Below are 14,930 nucleotides of genomic sequence, written 5' to 3'. Positions count from 1 at the left end.
TAAATAACCAAGTAGCAGCAGCTCGTCTAGTAACGTATTGAAGCCAAAAAATATATAGATCATGCAAAAAAATATCTAATCTAAAATGAAAATGCAATTTCATCCACATAAAAGTGGATCATATCTGATTGTATCTAATGAAAAATCCCAATACAAAATGAAAGATAAGGATGATGTTTGCAGTTTTAACCGTATCCTTAGGCATTCCAATGCCATTGTAGATCCAACAAATGCCAAAAAGTGAAAAGTTTAGTACATGAGCCGCTTCTTTCAGAACAAAGATTTAAGGATCAAGCAATACCTACTAAAGGATTCATACAAAGATGGCTTTACCCACAAATGACTAACGCTTATCTCTATCCTCATTGCTCATTATTTCACTTTTCCTTTTTCTTGCCCTTTCCAAATAATGAAATTTTTACAATGGCAAAAAGGAACAGGAGAAAAAAATTCATGATGCAACGAGATCAGGAGTTTCAGCCTCAATTGATAACTAAGCGTTATGTACTTTTCCGATCCAATTATCCAAACGGTCACACAAGGACTTGATTTGTGGATTCTCGAAAACTCTTAGCTGCACCCAAGAGACATGAATTGTTCCCTCAACTTGATCAATTATGGCCTCAATCAGACGAACCTATAGTCATTATTCGCAAAAAGGTTATACAAGTTATCTTTAGAATTTTGAACCCTTTGAAGTATAGCTAGTTGCTACATGCAGGCCTCAGATCAAATGTATACAATGGTGCATCGTCCATATGAAAAAGTGAGACTTGGACTTCCACAAATGTTCACTATTCATAATAATTTGTATTTTCCTTGGCTTATATCCAAAATTTATTTGTGTTCCCTTATTGTAGCGCCCCGTACCCGAGACCGTTGCCGGAGTCGAACACGAGGTGCTAACGGACTTAATTCATTTACTTACACAGTTCATTTTAAAAATTTCCAGACCAGCTGGCTAACTGCATCACGGTCACTTTAAAAATCATATCTCGAGTTCCAAAATTCAAAACCCCATTCCGTAAATTTTTCCTGAAACTAGACTCATATATCCATCTACAAATTTTTTTCTAGAATTTTTGGTCGGGGCAATTAGTACAGTTTATTAGTTAAAGTCTCCCCTGTTTCAGGGTTCGACTACTCTGACCTTCATGCATTACGACTTAGATATCTCCCTGTACAGAGCTTCAATACTTATTCCGTTTATTTCTAATGAAAATAGATTCAAAAAGGAATCTGTACATATAAAGAATGACTTCTAATTGTCTCTGGTTAATTTATGGTAAATTTTTAAAATCAGAACAGGGGATCCAGAAAACGCTCTGGCCCTGTTTCACAAAAACTTAAACATCTCATGAAATATGGCTCATATGGTTGTTTCGTTTCTTTCATATGAAAATAGACTCATCAAGCTTCGATTATATAATTTATTCACTATTTAATTCCATTCCTACTATTTTTAGTGATTCCTCAAATTCACATCACTGCTGCTGTCAGCATCTATTTTAAGGTAAATTTTACCTATTTCAAATTTTCCATGAATCCATTAGTAAATTGACATACATTATTTTCAAGTATAATCACGATTAGCCATGACGTACGTAGCACCAATAGGACCATGATTGGCCATTCCAATGGCTAATCATTACCAAACATTTCCACACCACTTAATAACCATATCATAAGACCATATATACAAAATGACCATAATGTTATACTCAAAATAAACAAGCCATTTTCGCATGGCTATACGAATATACATTACCAAAAGACACTTAATTAACATCAAGGGTCAGCCCTATACATGCCATTATCAAGTTCAACTGAAGAGTACCAAAAAGTGGCTTAGATAGTGTGGATGACTTCGACTTTGACACCCCCGAGTCCGATAGTTGACGAACAAAATCTATAAAACAGAGAATTAAAACAGAGAATAAGCATTTCGATGCTTAGTAAGTTTTAAGTAATGAAATCATTTAAAAGAATGGCATAATAATATCAAGTTTGTTTGTTTCATCCCTTGGCCGAATAGAAACATAACCGAGATATCACTTTTATCATTAATATCACAAAGGTGAAACCAATTTATCCAGCTAAATCCAATCCATAATCGAATGTGCTCATCTCAAATGTCCATGTCAATTTCATGCATATACACATACATTTCATAACTATGACATTGAACTCTCTAATTCGGAACTCATACATCATAATCAGATCATAAACGTTCGGATGATTTAAATAATGTGCTAAGCATTCCCATCAAATTTCAAAGTCATAATTGAAGTATATTCATATTCTCAACAAGAGTAAATTACTTACCTGGTTATCTTACAGTAAGTAGCACATGTGATTAAAATTATTCCAACATGTATTATATGATTTCTCGTACGAACACTTATGGGTTTTCACCCTCAAATATTATGCTGGCACAAACATCCTTCGGAATCAAGCCCGATTCTTAGCACTGGCTCAAAAGCCCTTCGAGACCAAGCTCGGATTAGACCACTGGCTCGAAGGCCCTTCGGAACTAAGTCCGGTTATGACACTGGCTCTAAAGCCCTTCGAAACTAAGTTCGGTTATTAGCACTGGCTCAAAATCCCTTCGAGACCAAGCTCGGATTTAGACCCCGATTAGTATTCACACATATATGCATATGTATATATCATATCACATCTGGATATCATTCCTGATACTCGAATACAATTACAGCATGTTTACTAACCATACATCGTTCGATTCATTAATCCTAAACAAATAACATGATCCCGTTTCGTTAATCCACAAGATTTCCATAACCATTCGGCTACAAGTAAATACCTCACTATTTATTTTATCATGTAATTCAAGTAGAATCGTCAGGTCACAAGTTAATTATTATGCTCATAGACAAATAATTGCCTTATTAAATCATAAGATAAATTTCATTACTCAAAGACTTACCTCGGATGTTGTCGAACGATTTCAACGGCTATTCGATCACTTTTTCCTTTCCTTTATCAGATTTAGTTCCCCATTGCTCTTGAGCTCTTCCTAATCATCATCCAAGCCAAACATGAAGCAAGAGAACTCCTTTCTTTTTCCTCCCTCAAGTTACGGCAAAATGGAGGAGCCAGGATGAAACAACTTTGGTTTCTCCTCCCATTCCCCTCATATTTTATTATTCATAATTCATTAACTCATTTTATAATCTAAAAATGTAAATAGAAAAATACATATTATCATTAATAACCCATACCATGGCCGGCCACTATCCATACTTTGGCTAATTTGACATGCAAGTACACTTTTTTTACATCATGCACTATTAGCTCACTTTTACATTAGTCTAACACACTTCACAATTGTCTCACATAAGTCCCTACTAATAAATTTCACATATACTGACCAAATTAAAGTATGAAACTTCCACACATTCATATTCACATATAATAAGCATCGAATATGACTGTTAATTATTTTTTTTATGACTCGGTTTTGTGGTCCCGAAACCACTTTTCGACTAGGGTCAATTTAGGGCTGTCACAACTCTCCCCCACTTAAGAAATTTTAGTCCCCGAAAATCTTACCGGTAAATAGGTTTGGGTATCGTTCTTTCATAGAGTTCTCGGGTTCCCAAGTAGCTTCTTTGATCCCGTGTTTGACCCATAACACCTTTACTAACGGAACCCTTTTGTTTCACAACTCTTTCACCTCACGAGCTAGGATACGAATCGGTTCTTCTTCATAACTCAAATCAGATTGAATTTCAACCTCTGAGGGATTAATTATGTGCGAAGGATCAGATCTGTAACGTCGAAGCATCGAAACATGAAAAACGTTGTGAATCTTTTCGAGATCAGGGGGTAAAATCAATCTATATGCCACTGGACCAATTCGTTCGGATATTTCATACGGCCCTATGAACCTCGGACTCAGTTTGCCCTTACGGCCAAATCTGAGTATCTTTTTCCAAGGTGAAACTTTAAGAAACACTTTGTCTCCCACCTGATACTCAATATCTCTTCGTTTTAAATTTGCATACGACTTCTGACGATCTGATGCTGCCTTCATACTTTCACGAATTATCTTTACTTTCTGCTCAGCAACTTTAATCAAATCAACTCCGAAAATTTTACTTTCACCGAGCTCGGTCCAAAACAAGGGTGTACGGCATTTACGACCGTACAAAGCCTCGTAAGGTGCCATCTTAATGCTTGACTGAAAACTATTGTTGTAAGTGAATTCAATCAAAGGTAAATATCGTTCCCACGAACCACTAAACTCAAGAATGCAACATCTCAACATATCCTCGAGTATCTGAATTATCCGCTCAGATTGACCATCGGTCTGGGGATGAAAAGCGGTGCTGAAATGCAATTTGGTACCCAAAGCTTCTTGAAATTTCTTCCAAAATCGCGATGTGAATCTTGGATCTCTATCTGACACAATAGAAACGGGTACTCCATGTAACCTTATAATCTGAGATACATACATTTCAACTAGCTTGTTAAGGGAGTAATCCATACGTACAGGGATAAAATGAGCCGACTTTGTCAGTCTATCAACAACAACCCAGATCGCATCTTTCTTGCTTGATGACAATGGCAATCCAGATACAAAATCCATCGTGACTCGATCCCACTTCCACTCGGGTATCATGATCGGCTGAAGTAATCCTAAAGGCACTTGATGTTCCGCTTTCACTTGTTGACATATCAAACACTTCGAAACAAAGTCAGAAATGTCTCGTTTCATACCAGGCCACCAAAACTGACATTTCAAATCATTGTACATTTTTGTACTACCCAGGTGGATAGACATTCGGCTACTATGAGCCTCGCTCAAGATCATCGAAATAAGTTCTAAATTTCTTGGAACACACAATCGACTTCTGAACCTCAAACAATTGTCATCATCTATTTGAAACTCTGACTCCATATTCGAAATACATTCAGCCCGTTTTGCAACCAATTCATTATCGACTTTCTGAGCTTCACGAATTTGATGAATCAACAATGGTTTAGCCTTTAATTCTGCTACTAACACATTATCGGATAGAACAAACAAGTGTACATTCATCGCTCGTAAAGCAAACAGTGATTTACGACTTAAAGCATCCGCAACCACATTAGCCTTTCCCGGGTGATAGTCAATGACAAGCTCATAGTCTTTCAACAACTCGAGCCAATGTCTTTGTCGCAAATTCAAATCTCTTTGAGTCATCAAATATTTGAGACTTTTGTGATCCGAAAATACATGGCACTTCTCACCAAATAAGTAATATCTCCATATTTTCAAAGTGAATACGATGGCAGCTAATTCGAGATCATGGGTTGGATAATTTTTCTCATGTGGCTTCAATTGCCTCGACGCATAAGCTACAACTCGACCTTCTTGCATCAATACACAACCCAACCCAAGTAAGGATGCATCACTGTAAATGACAAACTCTTTGCCTGATTCGGGCTGCACTAGTACTGGAGCTTCAGTCAAATAAGTCTTTAGTTGATCGAAACTTTTCTGACATTTTTCTGTCCATTCAAACTTAACATCTTTCTGAAGCAGTTTCGTCATTGGTGTGGCTATCATCGAAAAACCCTTTACAAACCGTCTGTAGTAACCGGCAAGTCCCAAAAAGCTCCGAACCTCAGTAATATTTCTCGTAGGCTTCCAGTTAAGTATGGCTGAAATTTTGCTCGGATCAACTCGAATACCCGATGTAGATACCACATGACCCAAGAAGCTAAGCTCTCTTAACCAGAACTCACACTTACTGAACTTAGCATATAATTGCTTATCCCGTAAAATTTGTAACACTAATCCCAGGTGTTCAACATGATCGGTTTCATTTCTCGAATAGACCAAAATATCATCGATAAACACAACTACAAACCGATCCAAAAACGGTCTGAAGATCCGATTCATCAAATCCATAAATACCGCAGGGGCATTAGTGAGCCCAAACGGCATCACTAAGAACTCGTAGTGACCGTATCTCGTTCTGAAAGCAGTTTTGGGTATATCCGAATCTCGAATTCGCAACTGATAATAGCCCGATCTCAAATCTATCTTTGAAAACATTGAGGCTCCCTTTAGTTGATCAAACAAATCATCAATACGCGGTAACAGATATTTATTCTTTATTGTCACTTTATTCAACTGACGATAGTCGATGCACAACCTCATGGTTCCGTCCTTCTTTTTCACAAACAATACTGGTGCACCCCAAGGTGAGAAACTTGGTCGAGCGAAACCTCTATCCATCAACTCTTGCAACTGAGCTTTCAATTCCTTTATTTCCGTTGGTGCCATACGATACGGAGCTATCGAAATTGGTGTAGTCCCAGGTACAAGTTCGATGCCAAACTCTACCTCCCGAACAGGTGGTAACCCCGGTAATTCTTTGGGAAAAACATCCGGATATTCACAAACCACTGGTACCGATTCAAGTTTCTTTTCTGGTTCTTTATTATCAAATACGTATGCAAGATACGCTTCACACCCCTTTCTCACATATTTTTGAGCTAACATCGAGGATATTATTGTTGGCAATCCATTCAAAATAGTAGACTCGACTCGGATTATCTCATTATTTGCACACCTCAAATCAATAGTCTTACTTTTGCAATTCACAACTGCATCATGTACGGTCAACCAATCCAAACCGAGAATAACATCAAATTCATCAAACGGTAAAAGCATCAAGTCAGCCGGAAAACAGGAGCCTCGGATTATTAAGGGGCATTTCTTACACACCTTGTCGACAAGCACATAACGACCCAAGGGATTCGACACTCGAATTACGAACTCAGTAGACTCAACAGGTAAAGTCTTACTGGATGCTAAGGTCTCACATACATATGAATGAGTAGAACCAGGGTCAATCAATGCAATCACATTAGTATCAAAGAGAGTGAAAGTACCGGTAATAACATCTGGCGAGGAAGCATCCTCGCGTGTGCGTATAGCATAAGCTCTAGCAGGAGCACGAGCCTCAGATCTGGTTGTAGCATTTCTAGATCCTCTCTAACCGCCACTGGCATTCCCCGTATTTCTAGATGGTCTACCCCGAGCAGTAGTAACACCTGGTTTCCCACTCTGATTTACATTTTGTTCAGACAGTCTCGAGCAATCCTTGATAAAATGGTCAGCTGATCCGCACTTATAACAGGAGCAGTCATGGAATCTACAACTCCCCGAATGCCATTTACCACAATACTGGCACTTTGTTCTGTCTCGATGATCATTTCCAACACCGGCAACCGAAGTGACTCGTGTACTCACAGGGGGTCGATCACGATCTCATCTAGAAAAGCCCGAAGTGCCTTTAGACCGGCCTAAATCATCTCTAACTTTCTTCGAAAACTGTTGAAAGGGCTTTCCCGAAGATCTCTTACGAAACTCCTTTGCTCCCATATCAGCTTTTCTTTTCTCCTTACTGAGCTCTTCGGCTTTGCAAGCTCGCTCGACAAGTACCACAAATTCTCTGATTTCTAAAATGCCAACACACAGTTTTATATCTTCGTTCAGTCCATCTTCGAAACGTTTACATATTACAGCTTCTGAAGAAATGCATTCTCGAGCGTATTGGCTAAGCCTTACAAACTTTCGTTCATAATCAGTAACCGACATGGAACCTTGTTTAAGTTCAAGAAATTCTTTCCGTTTTTGATCAACGAATCTTTGGCTGATATACTTTTTTCGAAACTCGATTTGGAAAAACTCCCAAGTTACTTGCTCTCTGGGCACAACCGAAATCAATGTATTCGACCAATAGTAGGCAGAATCACGTAGCAAAGAGATAGTACACTTTAGGCATTCATCGGGTGTGCAAGATAGTTCATCAAGTACCCGAATAGTGTTGTCCAACCAAAATTCAGCTTGCTCGGCATCATCGCTGTCTGTAGCTTTAAATTCAGTAGCCCCGTGTTTTCGGATTCTGTTAATTGGGGGCTTATTTAACCTCATTTGGTCAGTTACCGGAGGTATCGCAGGTGCAGGGGTTGTATTAGTCGGGAGTGGGGGTTGTGGAACAGCCGTATTAGTTCGAATATACTGATTGAATCAATCATTCATCACGCTATAAAAAGGCTATCTAGCTTCATCATTCTGATTACTAGCAATAGGTTGAGAGTCCACCGGCACTGTCCCTTGCGCGGGAGCAGGCGCTACACTCTCAACATCATCAGCTACCGCTCGGTTGGGATCGGGATCCATTACTATAAGTAAACACATTTTTAACTGTCAGAAATCACCACACTATCAAATAAACACATAATGGCATGTATAGCTAAACCCGAACGTATTACGGTAGTCCTAGAATCGACTAAACCGTAGCTCTGATACCAATAAAATTGTAGCGCCCCATACCCGAGACCGTTGCCGGAGTCGAACACGAGGTGCTAACGGACTTAATTCATTTACTTACACAGTTCATTTTAAAAATTTCCAGACCAGCTGGCTAACTGCATCACGGTCACTTTAAAAATCATATCTCGAGTTCCAAAACTCGAAAACTGATTCCATAAATTTTTCCTGAAACTAGACTCATATATCCATCTACAAATTTTTTTCTAGAATTTTTGGTTGGGCCAATTAATACAGTTTATTAGTTAAAGTCTCCCCTGTTTCAGGGTTCGACTACTCTGACCTTCATGCATTACGACTTAGATATATCCCTGTACAGAGCTTTAATACTTATGCTGTTTGCTTCTAATGAAACTAGACTCAAAAATGAATTTGTACATATAAAGCATGACTTCTAATTGTCTCTGGTTAATTTATGGTAAATTTTCAAAATCAGAACAGGGGATCCAGAAAACACTCTAGCCCTGTTTCACGAAAACTTAAACATCTCATGAAATATGGCTCATATGGTCGTTTCGTTTCTTTCATATGAAAATAGACTCATCAAGCTTCGATTATATAATTTATTCACTATTTAATTCCATTCCTACTATTTTTAGTGATTCTTCAAATTCACATCACTGCTGCTGTCAGCATCTATTTTAAGGTAAATTTTACCTATTTCAAATTTTCCATGAATCCATTAGTAAATTGACATACATTATTTTCAAGTATAATCACGATTAGCCATGACGTACGTAGCACCAATAGGACCATGATTGGCCATTCCAATGGCTAATCATTACCAAACATTTCCACACCACTTAATAACCATATTATAAGACCATATATACAAAATGACCATAATGTTATACTCAAAATAAACAAGCCATTTTTGCATGGCTATACGAATATACATTACCAAAAGACACTTAATTAACATCAAGGGTCAGCCCTATACATGCCATTATCAAGTTCAACTGAAGAGTACCAAAAAGTGGCTTAGATAGTGTGGATGACTTCGACTTTGACACTCCCGAGTCCGATAGTTGACGAACAAAATCTATAAAACAGAGAATTAAAACAGAGAATAAGCATTTCGATGCTTAGTAAGTTTTAAGTAATGAAATCATTTAAAAGAATGGCATAATAATATCAAGTTTGTTTGTTTCATCCCTTGGCCGAATAGAAACATAACCGAGATATCACTTTTATCATTAATATCACAAAGGTGAAACCAATTTATCCAGCTAAATCCAATCCATAACCGAATGCGCTCATCTCAAATGTCCATGTCAATTTCATGCATATACACATACATTTCGCAACTATGACATTGAACTCTCTAATTCGGAACTCATACATCATAATCAGATCATAAACGTTCGGATGATTTAAATAATGTGCTAAGAATTCCCATCAAATTTCAAAGTCATAATTGAAGTATATTCATATTCTCAACAAGAGTAAATTACTTACCTGGTTATCTTACAGTAAGTAGCACATGTGATTAAAATTATTCCAGCATGTATTATATGATTTCTCGTACGAACACTTATGGGTTTTCACCCTCAAATATTATGCTGGCACAAACATCCTTCGGAATCAAGCCCGATTCTTAGCACTGGCTCAAAAGCCCTTTGAGACCAAGCTCGGATTAGACCACTGGCTCGAAGGCCCTTCGGAACTAAGTCCGGTTATGACACTGGCTCTAAAGCCCTTCGAAACTAAGTTCGGTTATTAGCACTGGCTCAAAAGCCCTTCGAGACCAAGCTCGGATTTAGACCCCGATTAGCATTCACACATATATGCATATGTATATATCATATCACATCTGGGTATCATTCCAGATACTCGAATACAATTACAGCATGTTTACTAACCATACATCGTTCGATTCACTAATCCTAAACAAATAACATGATCCCGTTTCGTTAATCCACAAGATTTCCATAACCATTCGGCTACAAGTAAATACCTTACTTATTTATTTTATCATGTAATTCAAGTAGAATCGTCAGGTCACAAGTTAATTATTATGCTCATGGACAAATAATTGCCTTATTAAATCATAAGCTAAATTTCATTACTCAAAGACTTACCTCGGATGTTGTCGAACGATTTCAACGGCTATTCGATCACTTTTTCCTTTCCTTTATCAGATTTAGTTCTCCATTGCTCTTGAGCTCTTCCTAATCATCATCCAAGCCAAACATGAAGCAAGAGAACTCCTTTCTTCTTCCTCCCTCAAGTTACGGCAAAATGGAGGAGCAAGGATGAAACAACTTTGGTTTCTCCTCCCATTCCCCTCATATTTTATTATTCTTAATTCATTAACTCATTTTATAATCTAAAAATGTTAATAGAAAAATACATATTATCATTAATAACCCATACCATGGCCGAACACTATCCATACTTTGGCTAATTTGACATGCAAGTACACTTTTTTTACATCATGCACTATTAGCTCACTTTTACATTAGTCTAACACACTTCACAATTGTCTCACTCCCTACTAATAAATTTCACATATACTGACCAAATTAAAGTATGAAACTTCCACACATTCATATTCACATATAATAAGCATCGAATATGACTGTTCATTATTTTTTTATGACTCGGTTTCGTGGTCCCGAAACCACTTTCCGACTAGGGTCAATTTAGGGCTGTCACACTTATAGTTTGCACTCCCTATTAAGGTGTCATGAAAAAGCTGAAGATAAAGGAAAATGAATACGTGTAAAAACAATTATGACAACAATATTATGAATATTTTAACTTACAGACAGGCTCTTCATGAGAAGATACTCAACATCCTCAATTGACAATTTTGTTCTCTCAGCAATAACTTTTAAAGGAATAGTTCGGTCATCAGATGGGCAGCTACATTGAAACATATTGTACTTTAGCTTTTAACCACATACAATTATCGGCAACTTTGACCTGATTCCTTAGGGTACACTAAAACAATACACACCTGAAGATAATCTTCATTAAACATAGAATATTAATTTTTTCCAAGAGTTTCTTCTCATTCTCAACCAAGGCTGGTTGAGCACTCAGTGCAGCATTGAGCATGCGACACAATTCTTCATAACAAACCAAATTCCCAGAGTTGAAGGATTGAAGGATATAATAAAGCACTCTACCTTGGTCCCCAGAAGACTCTTTATCTGTAAATGATGCCAATAGTCATCATCTCAAACATAACAAAATAAAAAAATCAGAGCAAAGAAATTCAGAAGGGAAAAAAAGAAAAAGAAAAAAAACTACAACACACAAACTCCCTTTTAAATCAATCCAACACAATGAAAAATAAGAATGTATTCATGTAATTGCAATGGCATGAAAAGAAATGCAAAATAAAAAGAGGCTCTTAATAGCAGGCACTTTTTAGTCATTAAACCTTCACATACATTAACATGAGTATTATAAACGAGGCCTATGAACCTTATCTTTGTGCAATTAAAAGCACATTTTCTTAATCAAGACTGCATCGATCATCTCCATAACAATTTGGCCAGCTACAATATATAGTGAATTTAAGAAACTTATAAATATGTGCTTACAATTGGATGAGCAAGGAGTCCTCCAAAGTTGTAGATGTTATCTCTCAAAAGAGTAGAAAGAAACAAATCAAATGCCAAATCCTAAATCAAAAGAGTTCAAATAAAATTAAATAAAATGAAGTCAATGGACAAATATATTCCTCGCAATTTCTTTAGTTCATTTATTTCCATTAATTTTATGACTGGGGTGTAAGGGGTTGGAAAACAGAATATTTAAGAACATCAGCCATCAGGCTTCGGACGCACTACTGTTAGATGAATAGGTTGATAAAACTATAAGATTCAAATGCTTCCATTCAACTAATACAAATAAACTCATCAATTCTACAAAATAGCAAAGAACCATAAGAACAACTCCGATCAAGAACTTTTGCTCTCGTCAATCCAAGAACACAAATTTTTAAAAAAAAATGCAAAACCAAATAAGGAAAAAATTGAAAATTTCAATTAGAAAAAAAGAAAAACACAAAAACTTACTTCAGGATTCTTGTATGAAGAAAGGTACTCGAAAATAAGAAACAATGAAAGGGAAATTATTATGGCTGAAAAAACTCCAACAAGAAAATTCGCCCAAATAGGAGGAGAATAGCCCAATAGATAATCTTTTATCTTCATCGGCTACTACACTTTCTCTAAATTTGATGACGATCAGCATAATTCATTTAAAATAAAAATGTTAGAAATCAAAGAACGATCATCGCCTTAAGCCAAGACCCAGTGAAGAATTTATGGTAGATTTGCCTGAGAAAGAGAGAAAGAGAGGAAACGAAACAAAATATGCTGAGAAGAGAAGATATGCGACGGACTTTTACTTGGAAGTGAAGATGAAGAACAAAAGCAGGAAAAGGAATGAAGAACGAAAGAAGGTGAAGGAGCCTTACCTGGATGAAGGAGGAACCGAAAAAGGTCCTTCACCAAACTGTTGTCGATGGCACTGATTTGCAACCTAAAGGGAAGGGGAAGGGGAAGAGGAAGAGGAAGGGGAAAGGGGAGAAAAAGCGTCATTTTTCAAAAAATGTCTTACCGAATTCAAAAGGGTAAGACATTTTCCTAAAAAAAACACCTCATTCTCCCGTGTTTTATAAAATATTTTACGATGGAAAATCTTTTTCAGCCAACCAAACATCAGAAAAGCCTGAAAAGCTTTTACAGAAAAGCTTTTATAGGTTACCAAACGGAGCCTTAATTTCTTTGTACTTTAAGCCTAGCCGAACCCTTTTTATAACTATAGCAACCCAAATTTTTCATTTTATAACACTTTTACTACATATTTTATAACTTTTACAAATTAGTCCTTTTAGGCATTTTCACCGAAAATCACTTAGCAAAAGTCGTTTAACAAACAACTAACATGCAATTTTTACCATCAAACATAAAAATACACAAATATTCAACATGGGTAAAAATTTAAACCTTGACATGTCTTCAAATTAGTGGTAGAAATAGGTAGATCCTGTTACGAGGATTTCAAAAACGTAAAAATCATTTAAAACGGGGTATAACGAACTTATAATCGAGCTTAGAAGCTTGAAAAACCCTAGCTATGGTTTCCCCTTGTGAAACTCGACCATAGGGTTGAAGATGGACAAAAATTGGCTTTTAATTTGTTTTTAATTCATTTTAATTACCAAATGACCAAATTGCCCTTAATGAAAAACTTTAGAAATATACCAAACCATGTCCATTTTTGTCCACCAACTTAAAAAATGGTCTAATTACAATTTAATGACCTCCAATTTAAAATTTTAAAACAATTAGACACCTCTAACATGTAGAACTCAAATTTTGTACTTTTTACAATTTAGTCCTTTTAACTAAATTGAGTGGCCAAATGTCAAAATTTTCGAACAAAATTTTCACAAAACAATTCCATAAAATTGTAAACCATACAAATATAATAAAAATAAGATTTTCTATATCGGATTCGTGGTCCCAAAACCATTATTCCAACGAGACCCAAAATAGAACTGTTATAGGGTGATTTAGATTTTAGAAGATATGCTTTGATGTTGTGTTCTAGAATTCCAAGATAGTTGGGAAAAATATCTACTGCTGGTTGAATTTACTTACAATAATAGTTTTCAGTCGAGCATAAAAATGCCGCCTTATGAGCCATTGTATGGCCGAAAATGCCGAACTCCATTATACTGGACAGAGCTAAGAGAGAATCAGATTCACGAGGTTGACTTAGTTAGAGAAACCAAATAAAAAGTAAGGGTGATTCGTGATTATTTGAAAGTTGCTTCAGATAGACAAAAGTCGTAAGCGGATTTAAAAAGAAAAGAGATTGAATTTCGGATTGGTGATAAGGTATTTTTGAAAGTATCTCCATGGAAGAAAATTTTAAGATTTGGCCACAAAGGCAAGTTAAGTCTGCGATTTATTGGACCGTATGAGATTACCAAAAGAATAGGATCGGTAGCATATCGATTAACTTTGTTGCGTCGTTATAGATCAGACCCTTCGCATGTGATTTCACCGACAGAAGTTAAGATTCGTCCGGATATGACTTACGGTGAGGAACCGATCAAGATATTAGCCTGGGAAGTAAAACAATTTAGAAATAAAAGTATAGCTCTTGTGAAAGTGTTGTGGCAAAGATATAGGGATGAAGAGGCTACTTAGGAGCCCGAAAAGGAAATGAGAAAAGAGTATCCAAACCTATTTTTCAGTAAGATTTTTGGGGACGAAAATCCTTAAGGGGGAGAGTTGTAACAACCCGATTTTAGGGCTAGTCGGAACAGTGGTTTTAGGACCATAAATTAGACGTAAATCATTTTATTATATTTTTATGGCCCATAGTCTTATGAAACTATTTTGTAAAAATCTTGTTTGAAAATTTTGATGTTTGGGCACTCAATTTAGTCAAAAGGACTAAATCGTAAAAATTACAAAAGTTGAGTTCTACTTGTTAAAGGTGGCCAATTGCTATGAGATTTTAAATTAGAGGTCCTTAGTTGGTAATTAGACCATTGGATAAGTTGTGGACAAAAATGGACATGAATAGGTAAATTTTCAAAGTC

General features: G+C 36.5%; 1 pseudogene; it reads right to left on the bottom strand.

Moving 5' to 3' along the window:
- Positions 1-451: 451 nt before the first annotated feature.
- Positions 452-12,522, bottom strand: LOC107947907 (26S proteasome non-ATPase regulatory subunit 13 homolog B-like; annotated as a pseudogene).
- Positions 12,523-14,930: the final 2,408 nt, after the last annotated feature.

This window comes from Gossypium hirsutum, chromosome A04 (assembly GCF_007990345.1).
Source record: "Gossypium hirsutum isolate 1008001.06 chromosome A04, Gossypium_hirsutum_v2.1, whole genome shotgun sequence".
Classification (NCBI taxonomy): domain Eukaryota; kingdom Viridiplantae; phylum Streptophyta; class Magnoliopsida; order Malvales; family Malvaceae; genus Gossypium; species Gossypium hirsutum.
Note: the sequence above shows the minus strand (reverse complement) of the source record. Positions and strands in the feature narration are given on the sequence as shown.